This window comes from Protopterus annectens, chromosome 15.part0, assembly GCF_019279795.1.
Source record: "Protopterus annectens isolate FY-2018-M chromosome 15.part0, PAN1.0, whole genome shotgun sequence".
NCBI lineage: Eukaryota > Metazoa > Chordata > Ceratodontiformes > Protopteridae > Protopterus > Protopterus annectens.
In genome coordinates, this window is record NC_056749.1 from 672,469,346 (window position 1) to 672,481,472 (window position 12,127).

The window sequence follows — 12,127 nt, forward strand, 5'->3', positions numbered from 1 at the left end:
AACTCGGAAATGTCATTATAAATTCCAACTGGCAATGTATCAACACTATATACAGTAAGTGTCTGTATTATATGTATGAAACGTTGCAGCCCTAAGTCACCACCAACCAGTAGTCTTCTTTTCCAATGACAACTACTAGGCAATTAACAGGTAAATATAATGTACTTGAATATAAGAAATGTCAACAACAAACATCCTAAATTTTCCCACATGAACCAGTCTGTATAAACCATATAACATCCTATCTCTCTATCCTAGCTAAAGACAAAATCAGTAAAGATTTTCTTCACATTGAACACTGATCAGTTAAGAATAAACCCCCCAAATTGTTTGCAGTCATAAATATTGTGCAGCATGCCCTAAAATCTACTCCGCAATCTACTAAAAAAGGAACATGTAGTAATTACCTTCAACTGTATATAGGTAAATACCTGCATACTGCATGCCTCTACATATCAGCAAGACAACTGCGGTCACTGAACAAGACAACCTCCAGTACTGGTTCCATAATATCATAACTGATGACCTTATCTGTCTCTGGGTGGTTAACTCTTCATACAAATCTCCATAATTGCACCTGACAGCTATATTTTTATGGATTTTCTCAACCTGAACAATTTACGTGAACTGATGAAAGCAAAGAAAACTCAAAACCAGTATATTTCACAATAATCAACAAACCCCAAATAATCATTACACCTGGAGTTGTATTGGACAACATGAGCGATTACACAACCATATCTGTAATCTAGAAAGGACCCTCAAGCAACAGCTGCTCACAGCTATTAGATTAATTGCACAGTGTAGTTCTGTCATTCACTGAAGAACTAGTTAACGCCAACTAGTCTCCTAGTAAGAGCCATTATACTTTATAAAGCACTTAAATTCTTTAGTAATACTTTTTCTAACAATTTGTAACGATGGTCTTAGTGAACACTTCAACTGTGGATTAAGATATGAAACTATTTCAGCAGACATAAGTTTTTGTAAATCTATGTGAACTCAAAATAATCCAGGGCTTACAAAAAGACTATAAACAATATGCTTCAGGGTTTTTGTAAAGAAACTGATAAGGCCTCCTTTACTGACATACAAAAATAACTTGTTAAATGCCCTAGGAAATCCTGACATAGCATCAGTAGTAATCTAGGCAACTCTGCCTTGGTGAAACTTGAGAAATCGCATCGGCATTTGACATAAGACTACAGCAACACCTCTGTAAACTGCACACCCAATTTTCAACTCCCAATAGTACCAAGTAGTAGCTCTCGTTTGCAAATCTCAGATGTCAACAAATTTCACACATAATGCTTTACATTGCTGTAAACAAACTTGTAGTGCATTTCAAAATCATATTGACTAAATACTCCAAAATGCTGCTCAAATGTATTACAAAAATGCCTGAATTTTCAACAGGAGCATTGTGGAAAAAGACACCCTAGAATTCAGAAACATGCATGACGCAACCGTGGATTGACTTCTGCAGGTACTGCTTGTAAGGTGATATGACCTTAATCTCATTATCAATAAACAATGTGAAAGCCAATTAGTAATCCTACTGATGCCTGGAACAAGGCATACAATGAAAGAGGGAAGTATTGAGACGAGAAAAATTGACAAGCAGTGTGTATGTAGATGGCTCAGCACAGGGTACATATGCTAAGATTCGAGTATACAAGAAAAGCATCTCACTGCTTTAGTAGGACATCTTCACTATATTTGTTTTTGTTTTTACTATAAAGAGGTAAAAATAAAGGCTAGCACAGAAGGTAAGAACTGGAGTGGGGAGAGTAAGGTATGTAAATATTTGTTTTTGTGGGACAAGTGCCCATTTTTTTATTAAAGGGAAGCTGAGGAAGGATGTAAGGGAAGGTGCAGGCATAAGAGATGGAGGGTCATTTCTAGGGGCAAACATACATAAATATAACACTGACAAGGAAAGGGCTGATGCACTGAGGGGGAGGGTGGACACTGAATTTATTGACACACAAAGGACAAAGGTAATGGGGAGGATTGGACACAAACAGGAGAGGGCACTGACTCACAGGAGAGGGGAACATGGGAATGACAGTGAAGGTGGTATGGTCTTCGATACCACATTAACTGTGTGGTATCAAGTGGAAGTTGGACAGCACTCTGACCTCCATCTCTCCCCACTGGGCCTAGCCTGAGGTGGTGATGGCAAGGGCAGGCAGTGATGTGACTCTTAATTGTCTCAAGAGGAGTCTTTTCAGCTGACTAGTCTGTTCCAGCATCTCCCCCACCATGTACTTGTGGGTGGCAAACTCACTACCTCAGCATTGCCACTGGAGGGAACTTTGGTGCTACCAGCTGATTAAGCATCACCAGGAACAGGAGATGGGAGTTTCAGGCTGTCCTGCACTACAGCCACTGGGGAGCCATCCCAGGGTGTTAGATGGGAAGATTTAGGAGATGACTAGGCCTTCTGGGGAACAATGACACCAGACTTGGCCACTGACACCTCTGTGACAAAATAAAGGGAGAAAAATAACTGAGTTTAAAAGACAGGATAGCAACAATTAAATGGAGGGAAGAGAGAGAGCAATAGGCATAGTATTATGCTAATTGTATGAAGTACAAGATTACTGACACATAAATTATAATTATTGCTGCCTAAACCTAAAATATTGACTACCTGTATGAGTGTTTATCTTAACAAGGTAACCATTGTGACAATATGCTACTTTTGCCTATGATAGTTGTGTAGGAGTGCTACTGTACCTAGAAGGTGTCTGGGTATTTCTGTGAATCTGTGACTACTTGTCACTCTGTACCTGTGTAGTCTAAACACATGCATGTGTACAGGCCTAAAACATCAGTGGTCACATACACTACCTGAATAACTGTTTCTTTGTTTCGAGCAGTATCCAGGCTTAATTAGCAATACCTGTACATGTAATCATACACTTACTACTCCATATTAAATTATATACAAGCCACCGTCTGGTAGCTAATGCATTATCATTTTCTAAAGCAAAATTATACTTGAAAAAAATAAGCAATATGAATCCGTGTGCATGGAAAGCCTTTCCATCCTTTTCTAGTATACAAGATGATTCTTCTGTATGGCCTCAAGAGCTGTAGAATAAAATATAGCATTCCGTAACATTTAAACTAACCAACCTATATTGAGCAGTAAACTGAGACACCTCTGTAAATTGCACAGGTAGGTACAGTACATCTCAGGTGCCCTTACTCTGTCTACTTCCCATCAGCTCAGATGGTCAGGATGATGCCTCTGCAGGTCACTGTGTGGTGGCTGCACAGCTTTCCAGAGTGGTGTATGTCAGGGTTTTCAGAGATTACTCTAACAAGACAGTGCCAGGCATCCACCTTAGGCTGGGGACCCTCATAAGTGACCCTAAGCAGGTGCTCTAAGTAGCTCCTTTAACCCAGATAAAGATTTTGGATTCTTTGCAGCACCACCAGGGTACCTTACCACACAAAGTGCCACCAGAAGCCATGGTCATTCAGTAGGTATTCTAAAGAATTATGGCTATCCTCATGGGTATGTCCATTGTGGTTTTCAGTAAATATTGAATAACATAGGGCACCTTAGTAGCATGACGTGGCAGGCTGTTTATAATATAGCATTAAAATTGTTGGCATCTACAAGCATGAAATGCAGGTACCATCTGGTGAGAGCAGATTTGCTCTTTAAGAGCTCCTTTGGCTGCTTTTGTAAAATATATTGCTTGACATCCTCATTGGAGACTTTGATCCTTGACCCTCCCATGCCTGCCAGTGGGCAACACCAGTGCTCCTGCAGCATGACTGTCAACAGGATTGACCTGTAGAAAGAGTAGTTCATGAACATTCATGAGCTGATCCATCATTGGCATAACTACCATGCACAGAACCTCACATTTAGGGGATATACATCCCACCGGTGGCCAAGTGTCTCCTTATGCCACAGAAGATAACTGGTGGCAACTGAATACACTTCATTATGAGAGGTTCAGAAGCTGTAGAAGAAAAGCTACAAATCCCTTTTATGAGGAAAGTATTAACTTAACTTTTCAGTTAGCTGCCATCTCTTTTTCTCTCCAGCATGTACTGTTTTTAAAACTGCCTAGCCATTTTGCTGTATGAAAGGATTGCTACCATTTATAAGCAAATGCTGAAGTAAAAAATATACTTTTATCTGAGGTGCAGCAATCAAGGAGATTACCTCGGGTGAAATGGCTCCAAATGAAGGAGCAATTCATCATTAAAGTTGAAAAGCATGGATTTTAGAGGTATTCTCTAGTGACATTGTGAAAGTTACGGAAAATAAACTTTGCAGGCATCAGATGTTTCTGCTGTTATGTGACTGTGTGTAGGACATGATTGGTTTAACTGCAGTCCTGCAGTTATTCCCCTATGTGTGATGTATTGGCAGTGTGTGATGAGACTTTTCCTGGGAGTGGGGGGAGGGGACTTAGATGCAGCTGTATGTATCACAGTTGTACAAAAACATTGGCGGAGGTGATTAAGGCAGTTTATATATGTACTGTCACTGCTTTACTGTTTATCATGTAATTAACACACAAACTGAAAAATGTAACCAGTCTGAGCAATGACATCCCAGAAGGACAGGAAATGGAAAATGTTTCTGTGGCTGTATGACACAAGATGCAACTTAAACATTCAGCATCCCCCCCTCCTCCAGATGAGGTACCCATGCTTCACCTGTATCTGCTCTTCTACAGACTGTTAATTTTGGTAACTCTGGTCTGTATCTGTATTACATGTACTTACAGTAGGTTCTCTTCTCAGCATCCCCATTGTTCCCAGAATCTCCTCCTTTTACAGTTTATATGGGGTTACATGTTTTGGTAATGAATTTGTCTGTAAATCCTTTTTTATTAATCATGTTGCCCCTACTACTATTGCAACTATCTGAGGCCTTTCTTCCACATTACTCTTATTTCTGATTACAAATCCTGGTACTTTTTGACTTTGTGCTGCTCAGCATGTAAGACACTGTAATCCCTTGCAGTTTTAATGGTCAGTGTTACTTTTATCTTACTATTATGTCTGGTTTTCTTGCATCTATGCTCTCAGCTGTTGGTACTGGATGATCCCATTATGATCTGACCTTCATCATAGATTCATAGGTTGGTACTAGGCTATCGGCCCTAGGGCCTATACAAGCCTAGCCATAACAATTCCCTGGCTATTTCTTCCCAGAATATTTACTTCCCTGGTCCCCTGTCTAGCAGGGCGACTGACATGATCCCCGGGGTGAATTTCCTATCTCCCATTCAATTGTCAAGGTTCCTTTTAAAGAGGGCCAAAGAGGCGCTCAGCTTGACATGTATGGGCAGGCTATTCCAGAGTATGGGAAGTCTCTGGGTCAGGAAACTATCCCTCCAGCATATTTTGTTCATTGTGATGACCAGGTTTAGATCCCTGGAGCGTGTGGCTCTTGAGGGATTGGGATTTCTTTAAGTGTAGCATGTCCAACATCACTGGGTTTGACATGGCCTTGTATGTTAAGCAGAGATCGCCTCTGAGTAGGCGATATACCACAGAGTATAGCTGGAGTTTTTTTAGACAGTCAGCATAGGGCATCTGCTTTAGGCCTGTGATTCTTTTAGTGAGGTGTTTCTGTGGCCTTTCCAGTTGTTGCAGATGTCTTGTGAGGTACATATCAAATGGGGTGTCGTACTCTATAATGGGTCTAATGAGGGATGAGTACAGTGGGACAATGACCTCCTTTTTTCTGGTTGAAAAGCCCTTAGTGATGAGGTGTGCCACAAAGAAGGATTTCCTGACTGTTGTGGCTATGTGGTTATCGAAGGTGAGATCACTGTCCACCTGTGTCCCTAAGTCCCTTATCACACTTCCAGTGTTTCATATACTGCCACTTATGTGGTAATTCATGGGTACATGTTTTCCCCCCAAAGGGGATAACTATACATTTCTTGGCATTGAGCTTGAGCCCATGGCTCTGGCACCAAGCATCTGTTTTGTAAGGCCCTTTTGTAGACAACCCATCGAGTGACGTAGGGATTAATGCCCAGCTTGGTAAGTTTATCTATGATTCCAGAGTGGGAGATGGTGTTCGAAGGCCTTGGCGAGGTCCAGATAGGCTGTGTGGACCACCTTATCCTCATCCATGGCTCTGGAGACTGATTTGAAGAAGTCAATCAGGTTGAGGAGACAAGATCAGCCCTTTACGAAACCAAACTGGGTGGGGTGGGGTCCAGTGTTTGAAGGTTGCCAATGTCTTTGTTTATAAGTTCCATGATAATGTGTTCCATGGCTTTGCAGATCAGACTCGTCAGACTGATGGGACGATAGTTCCCGGGATCAAAGGTGGATCCCCCCTTGTGGAGTGGGATAACTGTAGCTGTGCGCCTCTCATTGGGCATGAAGCCTGAAGTGAGTCAATGATTAAACATGACACTTAGGTGAGGTGCCAGTTCATTTTGTAGTTCATGTAGTACACAGCCCGGGATGCCGTCTGGTCCTATGGATGCTATATTCTTAGCTTTGTAGAGTGTGGTTTTTTTTTACCTGTGTGGCCGTGATTACTGGAATTTGGCAATCTTTTGGTATTGAGATGGGCCATTTAGGGGGTGAGAGGGGGGTGAAGTTGGCACTGAATCAATCTGCCAGGATAACCAATATCCTTGGGATCAGTATATTTAATGCCATTCTGTTGTAGCTCAGAGCAGATCTGAACATTGCCATTTAGATTCTTGTCATAGAATGCCTTGTGGTTGTTCTTGGAATCTTTGGCAATTTCATTTTCGTAACTAGTTTTGGAGGATTTTATGAGGAATCTCAGCTTCTTACTGAGGCTGGTAAGGGAGTTTTTTGCATCCTGGGATTTTCCTCTTTTCGGCAACAGTTTTTTCCTTCTGTTGTATAGTTTGTTTATGGCAGGGGACCACCAGATTGGGTTCCTTTTTTGGAGGAGACTGTCTTGGTTCTGTTTGGAATGGCATGATTCATGCTCGAGTGGATGTGCTCATACAGTGCCTTAGTGTAGGATTCAGCAGTCGAACTTTCAGTTCCCGTCTGCATGGGTGTCATGAAGTTTGTCACAACTGACTTGAGTAGCATGAAGTTGGCTTTGGAAAAGTAGGTAGGATGTGGACGTCAAGGATGAGTAGCTTATGGTCAGACCTGACCAACGAGGGGGTGACCACTGGTATGGAGCATCAGTCTCCCATGTTGGCAATGACCAGGTCTAGGATATTTGAGCCCCTGGAGGGACTATGGATTAGTTGGTCCAGGGCACTGGAATTTATGAATTCCAAGAACCGTTGGGCAAAAGGTGTTGGTACCAGAGTAGTTTTCCCAATTAATGGCAGGGTAATTGAAATCGCCCAGTATTAGGGTGTTTGGTTGTATCTTAATATTTTCTAGTATGTTTAGAAAGGTAACAAAAAAAACTGTAAAATCCACAGCAAACCAAGGTAAAAAACTCAGTTTATTATCAAGTTAGCGCTTTCGTATAAATAGATTGTACTTCCTCAGACAAAGAACCCAGCATACAAATGGTATTTAAACCCATGGAATCAATTAAACATTTCATTAATTCATCAGGTGGTGCTGCGGTAGCATTGTCGCCTCACAGTAAAACTTTGTCCTGTTCGATTCTCAGCTAGAGCGTCTTCTGTGTGGAGACATGCATGAATGGGCGTACCTTCGTTGAAGGTTGTGCATCAGGGCCGGCAACTCGCACGTAAAAATCTACTGCTAAACATTAGCGGACCGGAGTTCCGCTGTTGCGACTCCTAACCGGGAAAAGCCGAAAGACTCAACATTAATTCATCAAAAAAAAACACCACATTCTTAAAGCAACAGTGACTTAGAAGTACAATTATTAAAAATATATTTGATTTACATTACTTAATGTGTGGTGCTAAAAAGGCACTAGAATTATCCTGCAAACACAATACATGATGGAATATGAAGTACTATAAAAATTTGTCCAATAACAAATAGAGATGATAAAAATGAAAACAGGAAATAAATGTTTACCCTTATCACCCAACCCAAGAAATTATCTTTCTAAGGCTTTTAATTTAAGGAGACATTTGATGGAACACATGGCATTTAAACCAGGCGAACTATACGCATTGGTTCTGAATTGCCAAAATAGTTCACATTCATCTAAAAAAAGTTCCCATGGTCCCCCTCTAATGCTCTTCTTGACCTGATCAATCACAGGATAATTCTAGTGCCTTTTTAGCACCACACATTAAGTAATGTGAATCAAATATATTTTTAATAATTTTACTTCTAAGTCAATGTTGCTTTAAGAATGTGGTGGGTTTTTTGATGAATGTTTAATTGATTCCATGGGTTTAAATTCCATTTGTATGCTGGGTTCTTTGAGGAAGTACAATCTATTTATTTGTACGAAAGTGCTAACTTGATAATAAACAGAGTTTTTTTACCTTGGTTTGCCTTTTTGTGGATTTTAATGTTTAGAAAGGTGTTGAGAATCATGGGGCATGGTGGTGGATCTGTAGTGAGTTACAATTTGGATTGCAGTCTTACCTAGTGTTAGTTGCACATGTAGAATTTCAGATGCATTGTGTTGGGCAACTAGCTTGGAGGTGTGAATATCCTTGGTGAATATGGACACTCCTCCACCTTTAGTGCTTCGGTCCTGGTTTGGTGGCCATGCTTGTCATGCTTTGAGCATGGCTGGCCTTAGGTGAACCAGTACCCTGGGTGAAGGGCTCTACAGTGCTCCCCCACTGCTCACTGCCCCATGCACCTCTGCCCGTACCCCCTCCCCACCATGGTCTGTCCCCCATCTTGGCCTGCTCTCACTATCCAGATTACTTTTTACTTCCTTTTCATGCAGTTTGTTTTACTCTCGTTTGTTCCTGTGTTCCTTCATTCAACCCATAAGTAAACAAGACTAGACTGATAACTCTGGAGAAAAGAACTGCAATAAGCTGTGGATCTGGGGGACACTAGACACCCATAAGCCCTGGGAGTTCTAGATGCACTGAGATGCATGTTAAGTTTTGTTTTTTTTTTTTGTTTTTTTTAAACAACCTGTTCATCTAATGATGGCCTGAACAAAATCTTAAAAGAAATTCAGTCTTACTCATCATCTTTGCTTTTTCCTGCATCCTTTCAACAAACCCTAACAATAACTGAGGAGGAAATAACTGAACTGAGCTTGGGGTCTGAAGGTTGCATTATTTTGGATGTCTTTGGGGCTCTAGATGCTGTGAGGTGAATTTCAGAGCTTTTTTCATACAGTGATGGCCTGAACAAAAATCACAATTAAGGAAAGTCAGTATTACTCCTACTTTACTTTTTTCCTAAATCCTTTCAACAGACCCTAATGACCATGACTATTCTGTAATAACTGCATTAAACAGGAGGTTTGGGGGGATGTTAGCCCCCAGAAGCCATGGGGTTCTAGATAATCTGAGGTGCTTTTTATAGCTTTTACCAAGCGATGGCCCAAACAAAAATCATGCATAAGGAACGAAATTCAGTCTTTTTTTCAAGGAAGAACTAACTTGTGTCCAAAGTGGCATAATGCTCAAAGCTGACAATGTACCTGTTTATAATAAACTAAAATGCTTATGGAGATACAGCAATCATTTCTATGCACAGTACTTGCCTTTGTATATCCACTCTAAAAAAAAAAAAAAAAACCCTTTCCATGGCTTTGTGGTTCACGTTTCCAAGGCTGGTATGAGCCTCTTTCACACAGCATGTCTACCTCCTAAGCAAGGGTCCTGTGACCCTCCTCAGAGAAGGAGCACCTGTAGAAAGGAGCATGAAGAAGATGCTCTCAGATCCCCTTTGGATGCCTTGGACCCATCAATAGGAACTCGCCACAGTGCTACAGCTTCTTCTGCGTCCATGCATACCTGCAGGCACACTCATGCACACACACACACGCACCCACATACATTTCAATTACCCACCTCCACAAAGACACACATAGCAATGGCTCCTCCCAGCCTAGTGTTGCTTAGCCTCCCCCTCTCCTCCACATCATTGCACATAGGGCAAAATGTTAATTTCATTAAGAACATCATGCAGATGTTTCCGTGTGGAAGACGCTGCACACTCTGTCCATCCACACCTGTGGAAGTGATAACTGTGCCCTGCCCTCCAAAGCTCTTAATTGCACAGGTTTTCTCGGAATGTCCAGATTCTTGCCTCATATTTTCAGTCTTTTCCTCATAAAATTTGTGGTTTTCTGGCAAATCACTGGGATGATCCAAGAACTGAAGTCACTAAATAATGACATGCATTTGAGTTTTAGACTTCATTTCCTTCAGAAAAATCCATGATCTTCATGTTTCACTGTTGCAGTCATTACATTTGGGTATTCTGCTGGCAGGTTTCCCTCAGTCTGCCAGTCCTGCACCGGTTGCTGTCTTCTCTTCCATGACGTCAGGTCATCAGGGGTATAAAACATGCAGCCGACGCTATTTTCTTTAGTCTTTCTTGCTGCGCGGTGCCCAAAGCAGAAGCATTTCGCAAGTGTCGACGGCCGACTACTGAAATATTCGAGTTTGAGTTTCAGAACCGAAGTCTTATAAAGCTAAGTACCCCGTTGGGGAAACTTTTTTCTTGCTTTTTACCGATGTCAGAAAAAGTTAATAATTGTATTACTTGTGGGAAGCAAATATCTCATAAGGATTTCCATTTATACTGTATTCCTTGCCTAGGCCCTGATCACAACGTGCCTGGCTGTCGGTTTTCTGCTAGATTTAACCAACGCACTATTAAGCGTCAGTATATTTTTGCATCAAAGTATTTTGGAAACAGATTTAACTACCCAGAAATGTTGTCTGATAGCAATCTGACTAGCGGAGTACATAAAAACGCAAAGAAAAGGACAGCGAAAGGCAGTCGAGATCCAAAACCAACGATGAAGCTTCTCCTAAGCCAGTCGCCGGTTCTCAGTGAGGAGCTTTCGCAGCCCCTGATACCCACTACCTTCGAGTCGCAGGCCTCTACCAACACCCATGTGGAGTCCAGCATGCCACAAGATACTCAAGGTATTAGACCGATGGATGTATCTCCCTCAGATGGGTCCGGAGCCGCTGAGCAGGCACTGGCTTCTGAGGGTGTATTCAGACCTCAACATTTGTATATCAAACCGACGACAGCTGCAAAACCAAAGACAAAAGCAACTTCTAAAACTAAAAAAACAACGCATGAGCCATGTAAACAGGCCTCTATGCCTAAAAAACAGATGATCAAAATGGCTGAAGACCTTATTATCTTGATCAGGGGTACCCATCGCCCTCCAGATAAGAGGCCTAGGCCAGACACTGATTATGAATCTTCAGATCAGGTTTCTATTTCTTCTGATTCCTCTTCTGATCAGGAATTATCTATACCTCCCTATGAGGATTCTGATGCTGAGGAGTCTATTCCATCTGCATCTCCTCCTGAGGATTATTCATTTGGAGAAACCTTGCATACTTTGAGGGAGCATTTTCACTGGGAGAGTCAAGACTTCTCAGAATCAAAAAAGAGGCTCAGGGATTTCCTTCTCCCTCAGCACAAGCCTTTAGCCATTCCCCCTGTTTTTAGACATTGTGGATGATGTGTTTTCGGAGTCAAGCTTGATCCCCCCGACTCCTTACCTCCGGCTCCCAGTAAGCCTGACAGATATTACAGGGTCCCTGACTCACATACATTTTTATTTAGAAGCCCTGCTGCTGATCCTGAAACTATTTCACAGGGTCCAAAGGGAGTTAAGGCCTCAACAGCAAAAAATCCTACCCCCTCTGACAGATATTCAAGGGCACTAGACAGATGGGGAAAAAAGGTTTATACATCTGCAACCTTGGCAATCGGGGCCTTAAACTGACAATTTCATATGCTTAAGTACCAACAACATGTTATGGGATTGCTGAAACAGAAAATGATGTTGATTTCAGAATGTGCAGAAAATAAAGAATTGCAGGAATTATTGCATGCAGCTGAACAAGTTGGAAAGCATACTTTGCAATGTGGTTTTGATTCCTTAGAGGCCTCCTGCAGGGCCGCAGTTACTGGATCTGTGATTAGGAGGCATGCCTGGTTAAAGAACAAAATTTGCCTGATCATGTTAAAGCTAAATTGCTAGATGCACCTTTACAGCATGATTCTCTGAAGGCAGAAGAGG